The sequence below is a fragment of the Hemitrygon akajei genome, unplaced genomic scaffold (genome assembly GCF_048418815.1).
Source record: "Hemitrygon akajei unplaced genomic scaffold, sHemAka1.3 Scf000073, whole genome shotgun sequence".
Lineage (NCBI taxonomy): Eukaryota > Metazoa > Chordata > Chondrichthyes > Myliobatiformes > Dasyatidae > Hemitrygon > Hemitrygon akajei.
This window is the reverse complement of record NW_027331959.1, coordinates 2,406,671-2,415,939: the sequence shown is the minus strand read 5'-3', so window position 1 is coordinate 2,415,939 and position 9,269 is coordinate 2,406,671. Positions and strand designations below refer to the sequence as shown.

The following is a 9,269-nucleotide window of genomic DNA, read 5'->3' as shown; positions in this document are numbered from 1 at the left end:
AATCACCCTTTTACACATCTACACTCTCTAGTCATTTCAACATTCAAATCGTTTCAATGAGAACCCCCTCTCAGCCTTCTGAATTCCAGCGAGTACAGTCCCAGAGCCATCAAATATCTTTGTGAACGTGCTCCAGACTCTCTCCAATGCTGGCCCGTGTTTTCTCAGATGAAGGACCCAGCACTGTTCACAATACTCAAGGTGAGGCCTCAGCCGTGATGAAATGGCAGAGAAACATCAATGAAAAAATAACCTAATTCGGTCCCTATATCTTGTGGCATTGAGGTCAAATTTGGTGATAAATTAATGCTGAATGTTGCTTTTTATGATTCACATAACAAACCATCTGGCGTTCCTGTGACAAAATTTGGAGGCTTGGATGATATAAACTGACAGTTTCAATGGTGGTTCCCCCCCGATTAACATTTCACGACGAGGATGGGATTCGAACCACGCGTGCTGAGCACAATGGATTAGCAGTCCATCGCCTTAACCTCTCGGCCACCTCGTCTGCTCCCCTCCCTCTTGTGTTCCGAACTTCTGATTTTTTTTCACAGCATTTAAAGCTTCTGCTTAAGCTCCACACATTTCTGTTCAGATTCTCTGCCGATTTGCTTTGCTCGCCGTGTTTACCAGAATTCACGGACCTGGATAAGGGCAGTTTAGAGAGATTTTCTCCAACCACACGAAACATGGAAATAGGTATTTTATGCACTTTAGGCGCTGTGGACCTGATGCGGAATTAGTATCGATTCCGTGCTCTGTAACTCGGAAAAACTGTGAATGTTTTGAGTTGTAAAATGAGATAAATTTATGTTGAATTAAATAAAATGTCAATAGCTTTGTTCCCATGTTGCTCGATTTCAAGTAAACAGATATTATAGGAATTTGCCATCTGGTTCGAGAATGACGATTTTCCGGGTATCGGGCAAATGCAATAACCCGATAACTACCACATTACAGGCACGCTGAAGGGCAAGTCAGGCTGTGCGCAGCCGCAGATCCGAACACCCTAACGCTTACCCGACACAAACACATGGCTGCTCGGTTCCGGAATACCAAACTAACGGCTGAAGTATCTAAAGGAGTTCGTGTTCACTCTATCAATAGTGTATCGAAAGTGGAGGACCATTGTCACTGATTCCAATCGCAGAATATAACGCCGCTGCAAAAGACAGTGTCATGTGCCTTTGAGAATTCCCTTCTGTGTGACAGAAGCGGAATATTGAACAGCCCAAAGCAGGAATGCATGGAGAGATATTGACACAACAATGGTCGAATGTTCACCTGGGATGAAATCACTGCTTGCGAGTACTTTTAGCTCGGTCAGGAAATCATTTTACAGGTGGAAACTCCTTGCAGCATTCCGTATGTTCCCCATTTTCCCCCTTGGCCTTTCTCATAGAATACGGCCGTGTGGCCTAATGGGTAAGGCGTCTGACTTCGGTCCTTCATTGGTGGAAGTCATCAGAAGATTGCGGTTCGAGTCCTGCCAGGTCATTTTAACAAACGGGCGGATTCGGTTCCATTCTGTCTTTCCCTCTCTGCAGCAGGGCTATCTCAGTTCCGCGTGGGGATTAGTAAGAGTGCCCCACCCTCGGAGGAAACGTTGTGCACAGCATCTAAGATTATGTGTCTAGTCGGTGTAGTATTTCTGCAGACACTTTAACAAACAATTGGTTGGAGTTTCTCAGACGTCCAGGAGGAGCTGCTGCTGGGAAGGTGAAATTTATTTCACATCCAGCTCCGTCCCGAGCACACCTTATCGGCAAGAATTCACCACCCAGCACTGACAGTACATTCTCTTGTCTCCAACCCTCCTCCTCTTCTTCGACACAATGCACTCGTTCTGTGCCTGCTCTGGGTTATCCTCATCTTATTGCCAACTGGACATCAACCGCATCAATATCAGGAATACTCACTTCTCCTCGAACCTTACCCTCACTGAATGCACTGCCCTCCCGAATCTCAACCCCATCCCCAAACTTACCATCAATCCAGCAGACAAAGTGCTGCTGTTGTAGACTGGCGAACTGATCTCTACCTTGCTGAGACAATGCGTTAACTCTCATACCTACACTTTGAATAATCCCGACTCCGGACGATCGGAGAACTGTCTGCGACATTATCATTGAAATCATCAACTCTGGTGAACCTCTATTCACTGTTGAAAACTCATGGATCCATTGCCCTGAACTGCTCGGTTCTACCTCCTACTCGATTCACAAGTCTGAATGTCCTGATAGGCCTATTGACTCGGCGTGCTCCTACCCCACTGATACTGTAATCTCATAGGTCCAATCCAGTCTATGCCCATGCTTCAGTCCCTTCCCACATGCATTCGTGAACCTTCCCGTGCTCTTGATCAACTCACTGACCTTCAGTTCCCCGGCCCTGACTGTCTCATTTACTCCATTGATGTCCCGTTCTCCATCAAAAGGGCCTTAAAACTCTCTACAGTTCTCAAGGAAAGAATCACCCCAGTTCCCCTCCACCTTACCATCCTCCGTCTGGAAGAACCAGTCCTCACCAGAACAGTTTCTCCTTCGGTTCCTCCCACTTACTCCAAATTCAATGAGTAGCCGTGGACACTCGCATGAGTCACAGATATGTCTCTCTTTTTGTTACCCAAGTAAAACAATCCATGTAACAAACCTTCCCAGGTAACGCACCCCAACGCTTCCACTGCTACGCCGATGAAAGTATTCTGCCGCTTCATGAGCTCCACAATTTCATCAACTTTGCCTCCAACTTCCACCCTGCCCTGAAGTGTCTCACTCAATGCAAGCAAAACAAAGGAAGGAGACACCAGAGGTCCATGAGCCTCTGAGTCCTCATCAGAGGATCAGAGAGGGAGAGCAACTTTACATTCCTGGGTGTTACTATTTCAGTGGATCGGCCCTGTACCCGTGACAAGTGCAATTGTGAAGGAAGCACGGCCGCGCCTCTCGTTTCTTCGGAGTCTGCAGAGATCGGTCTGGCATCTAAAACCTTGACAATCTCTGTAGATGTGTGAAACAGAGTGCATCGACTGGCTGCCTGAAGGCCCGGTATGGGAACATCAATGTCATTGAACGCAAGTTTCTACAGAATGAGACGAGTTCGGCTCAGTACATGTCCGGTAAAGCTCTCCCACTATTGAACACATCGCTCTCTGAGGAATTTGCCAATGTTTATTTGGTGGGCGGTGGGCGCTAATGCTTTTTGCTGAAACGTTTGGGGGCGGGGAGGTTGATGCCTTTGCTGTTGCTTGTGCTGCTTTATTATTCACCTTAACCCCCATGTCCCTGCCTTCTGCCCGTGACCTTTGACGCCCTGACTGAGCATAAACCTATCAACTTTTGCTTTATGAAAACCCAATTGATCCGCCTTTACAGCCGTCCATAGGAATGATTTCGCTACATTCAGCAGTCTGATCGCAGAATTGTTTCCTCATCGTTCTTCTAAAGGAGCGCCCTTGTATTCTGAGGCAGTGCCGTCTGGTCCTAGACTCCACCGACGAGGCGAATTATTCCCACCACATCCACACTCTCGGCGTCTTTCAATATTCGATAGCTGCCAATAAAATTCACCCTCATTAATCAAACGCTTCTCACACGTAAACACTCTTCAATGGTGACGGGAGAGGTTTGGCAAAGGAAGTGAAGACATTGCTGAGCTTCTGGACAGGATATTTGTATTTTCCCTGGCCACGGAAGTAGAGCTAGACGATAAGAACATGGCAAATGTTATTCGTTTGTTGAAGCAAGATAATAGGGATACTCGTTGGAAGTATAGACCAGTGAGTCTTTCATCAGTAGTGGGTAAACTATTGTAGAGGATTATTGAAGATGGAATTAATGACTACTTGGAGAAACGTAGTCTGGCTACGGATAGACAACATGGCTCTTTGAGAGGTAAGTTGTCCTATATGAGCCAGATTGAATTATTTGTAAAAGTGAAAATAAAACAAACAGAAGAAACTGAATAGTCGATGTAGGTGTATTAATTCAGAGAGTCAGGGGGCATGGGATATAGGTAATCCTGCGTTGAATCAGAATTGGCTTCCTAACAGAAGGCAGGTGATGTAGTAGATAGAATGAATACCGGCTGGAAGACAGCGGACAGCAGCGTCCCGCTAGGAGGGTGGAAATTTTGGGACATTTTACAACTGTCGGACTCTGCAGTTACAGTGTTCCGAGAAATAGGGCTGAGGGAAATAATCGATTTAATGTGAACACCCAGCAGCAGCTGGATAATTAATGGAATTAGGGCTGATGACATAAGCAAAACGCTGAGCTATTGACTATACCGCCACGTTATCTAAACTGACCTGTCATTTACATATTACAGGGCAGATGCTACAATGACAAAACAATCTTTTCCAATGGAGAGCTACAACTTAAAACCAGCAATTAAAAGTGTTCAGAGCAGCTTCTGGTGCTCATTAAAGTAACCAGCTTTCCAAAATGACAATTCCGTATTCCCAATACCTCTGAATCGTGGTTTTATCGTATCGGGTGTAGATACGCTCATATTTCGATCCATTTAATCCTGAATCCACATGGCCGGTGTGAAATCCGTTCTCATTCTGAAATTAATAACAAACGAAACATACAAAACTACACAAACTAAAAACACAGCGAGGGCAAAGCAAACACCAGCGCACACACTTGTCTTCCATCTCCCCCCCCCCCGATCCTCATCACATTATATAGGGGTTGTATTGAGAGTATCCTGAGCAGCTGCATCACTGCCTGGTTCGGAAATTGCACCATCTCGGATCGCAAGACCCTGCAGCGGATAGAGAGGTCAGCTGAGAAGATCATCGGGGTCTCTCTTCCCGCCATCACGGACATTTACACTACACGCTGCATCCGAAAAAGAAACAGCATTATGAAGGACCCCATGTTCCCCCCATACAATCTCTTCTCCTTCCTGCCATCTGGGAAAAGGCGCCGAAGCTTTCGAGCTCTCACGACCATACTATGTAACAGTTTCTTCCCCCAAGCTATCAGACTCCTCAGTACCCAGAGCCTGGACTGACACCTTGCCTTATTGTCCTGTTTATTATTTATTGTAATGCCAGCACTGTTTTGTGCAATTTATGCAGTCCTGTGTAGGCCTGTAGTCCAGTGTAGCTTTCTCCGTGTTGTTTTTTATTCACGTAGTTCAGTCTAGTTTTTGTACTGTGTCATATAACACCATGGTCCTGAAAAACGTTGTCTCATTTTTACTATGTACTCTACCAGCAGTTATGGTTGAAATGACAATATAAGTGACTCGACGACTTAATTTTCAAAATATAGCAGAAAATGACAATAAACAGCAGGTGCAGGCGCAGGCCATTCGGCCCTTCTAGCCAGCACTACTATTCACTGTGATCATGGCTGATCATACACAATCAATACCCCTTTCCTGCCCTCTCCCCATATCCCTTGACCCCACTATCCATAAGAGCTCTATGTAACTCTCTCTTGAAAGCATCCAGAGACTTGGCCTCCACTGCCTTCTGGGGCAGAGCATTTCACATATCCACTACTCTATGGGTGAAAAAGTTTTTCCACATCTCTGTTCTAAATGGCCTACCCCTTATTCTTAAACTGTGGCCTTTAGTTCTGGACTCACCCATCAGCGGGAACATGCTTCCTGCCTCCAGCCTGTCCAATCCCTTAATAATCTTATACGTTTTAATCAGATCCCCTCTCATCCTTCTACATTCCAGTGTATACAATCCTAGTCGCTCCAATCTTTCAACATATGACAGTCCCGCCTTTCCAGGAATTAACCTTGTGAATCAACGCTGCACTCCCTCAATAGCAAGAATGCAGTTCCTCAAATGTGGAGACCAAAACTGCACACAATACTCCAGGTGGGGTCTCACCAGGGCCCTGTACAGCTGCAGAAGGACCTCTTTACACCTATATTCAATTCCTCTTGTTATAAAGGCCAGCATGCCATTAGCTTTCTTTACTACCTGCTGTACCTGCATGCTTGCTTTCATCGACCTAGATCTCGTTGTACTTCCCGTTTTCTTGACTTGACTCCATTTAGATAGTAATCTGCCTTCCTGCACTTGCCACCAAAGTGGATAACTTCACATTCATCCACATTAAACTGCATTTGCCATACATTCTCCCACTCACCTAGCCTGTCCAAGTCACCCTGCATTCTCATAACATCCTCCTGACATTTCACACTGCCACCCAGCTTTGTATCATCGGCAAATTTGCTAATGTTACTTTTAATCCCTTCATCTAAATCATTAATGTATATTGTAAACAGCTGCCGTCCCAGCACCGAACATTGCGGTACCCCACTGTTCACAGCCTGCCATTCCGAAAGGGACCCGTTAATCGCTACTCTTTGTTTCCTGTCAGCCAGCCAATTTTCAATCCATGTCAGTACTCTGCCCCCAATACCATGTGCCCTAATTTTGCCCACTAATCTCCTATGTGGGACTTTATTAAAAGCTTTCTGGAAGTCCAGGTACACTACATCCACTGGCTGTCCCTTGTCTATTTTCATAGTTACATCCTCAAAAAACTCCAGAAGATTAGTCAAGCATAATTTCCCCTTCATAAATCCATGCTGACTCGGACTGATCCTTCCACTGCTATCCAAATGTGTCGTAATTTCCTTTTTTATAATTAACTCCAGCATCTTTCCCACCACTGACGTCAGGCTAACCGGTCTATAATTCCCTGTTTTCTCTCTCCCTCCTTTCTTGAAATGTGGGACAACATTAGCCACCCTCCAATCCGCAGGAACTGTTCCTGCATCTATAGAACATTGGAAAATGATTACCAATTCGTCCACGATTTCTACAGCCACCTCTTTAAGTACCCTGGGATGCAGACCATCAGGTCCCGGGGACTTATCAGCCTTCAGACTCAACTGCCTGTCCAACACCGTTGCTTGCCTAATATAAATTTCCTTCAGTTCATCCATTACCCTAGTTCCTTTGGCCACTATTACATCTGGGAGATCGTTTGTGTCTTCCCTGGTGAAGACAGATGCAAAGAACCTGTTCAACCCATCTGCCATTTCCTTGTTTCCCATAATAAATTCACCCGTTTCTGTCTTCAATGTCCCAATTTTGGTCTTAACTTTGTTTTGCTTTTCATATACCTAAAGAAGCTTTTACTATCCTCCTTTATATTCTTGGCTAGTTTACCTTCGTACCTCATTTTTTTCTCGGCGTATTGCCTTTTTGTTAATCTTCTGTTGCTCTTCAAAAGCTTCCCAGTCCTCCGGTTTCCCGCTCATCTTTGCTATGTTATACTTTTTCTCTTACTTATATACTGTCCTTTACTTCCCTGGTCAGCCACTGAAGCCTTTACTCCCTTTAGAATCTTTCCTCCTCTTTGGAATGAACCGATCCTGCACCTTCTGCATTATTCCCAGAAATACCTGCCATTGTTGTTCCACTGTCTTCCCTGCTAGGGTATTGTTCCACTGAACTTTGGCCAGCTCCTCCCGTATAGCTCCATAGTTCCCTTTGTTCAACAGCAAAACTGACACATCAGATTTTCCCTTCTCTTTCTCAAATTGTAGGTTAAAACATTATATTATGGTCACTACCTCCTAGTGGCCCATTTACCTCGAGGTCACTGATCAAATCCGGTTCATTGCACAACACTAAATATGGAATTGCCTTCTCTCTGTTAGGCTCCAGTACAAGCTTTTCTAAGAATCCATCTCGGTGACACTCCACAAACTCCCTTTCTTGTGGTCCAGTACCATCCTGGTTTTCCCAGTCTACCTGAATGTTGAAATCCCCCATGACAACTGTATCATTACGTTTGCGACATGCCAATTTTAACTGTTCATTCAACTTACACCCTACATCCAGACTACTGTTTGGGGGCCTGTAGATAAACACCCATTAGGTTCGTTCTACCCTCAGAATTTCTCAGTTCTATCCATACTGTCACATCCCCTGATTCTATGTCCCCCCTCGCAAGGGACTGAATATCATTACTCACCAACAGAGCCACCCCACCCCCTCTGCCCGACTGTCTGTCATTTTGATAACATGTATATCCTTCAATATTCATTTCCCAGGCCCTGTCCGCTTGAAGCCATGTCTCTGTTATTCCCACAACATCGTACTTGCCAATTTCCAACTGAGCCTCAAGCTCACCTCCTTTATTCCTTATACGTCGTGCTTTCATATAGAATACTTCTAAGTCGTTACTGCCCTCACCTTTCATATCAATTCCTATTTCACTTGGCCATACTGTATGATCTCTCCTTGAGCTTTCTGCTCCATTCATTCTGTTGTCCTCTTTAATTTTTCTTTTTTAACTTTCCGTTTAACTCCATCTTTATATTTCCAGTTCATACCCTCTCCACACTACTTAGTTTAAACATATCCATGTTGCAGTGGCAAACCTGCCTGCCAGAATGCTGGTCCTCCACCTATTAAAGTGCAACCCGTCCCTTTTGTACAATTTACCCTTACCCCAAAACATACCCCAGTGATCTAAGAATGTAAATCCTTGCTTTCTGCACCAGCTCCTCAGCCACACATTCTGATCCATTATCTCCCTGTTCCTGACCTCTCCAGCACGAGGAGCTGGAAGCAAGCTGGAGATAACCACCCTGGAAGTCCTGCTTTTCAGCCTTCTTCCGAGTTCTCTGAAGTCCCGCTGCAGAATGTCCTTCCTTTTCTTCCCGATGTCATTTGTGCCGACATGCACTACCACTTCCGGCTGTTCACCTTCACCCTTGAGGATTCCCTGCAATCGGTCCGTGATGTCCTGGATTCTAGCACCAGGGAGGCAACACACTATCCTTAAATCTCTCCTGTTGCCGCAGAAACCCCTTTCCGTACCTCTTACTATGGAGTTCTCCCTACTACCACGGCTCTTCCTGATGTCTGACTCTTCGGCTGTGCTTCTGCACCAATTTTCGACTCGCAGACCTGTCCGCCTCTCAGACTGGCAGTATCTTCTGTCCTGACAGCTTCCAACAGGGTGAACCTGTTTACGAGAGGTACTTCCCCTGGGGTCTCCTGTACTTCAAGCATCCTTTCCTTCCTCATCGTCGCCCCCATTCTCTCTTCCACTATCCTCGGTGAAGCTGAATCTGGACACACTTTCCACAGCTGTAGCAGCCGGGGGCACCATCAGTGTCCCTGACCTCCCACATCATGCACGTAGCACACTGAATCAGCTTAGCGGTCATGTCTTTACCCTCTCCATTTGTGGCGCAGTCTCCACCCTCAGCCTCCTCGCCGAAGATTCTCAAGCCAAAGACTAGCACTGATCACACCAGACACTTCC

The 9,269-nt window shown here is 45.6% G+C and overlaps 1 non-coding gene across 1 annotated transcript; it reads right to left on the bottom strand.

Moving 5' to 3' along the window:
- Nucleotides 1–430: 430 nt before the first annotated feature.
- Nucleotides 431–511, bottom strand: trnas-gcu (transfer RNA serine (anticodon GCU)). The gene has a single exon. It is a non-coding gene; the product is annotated as a tRNA-Ser (tRNA).
- Nucleotides 512–9,269: the final 8,758 nt, after the last annotated feature.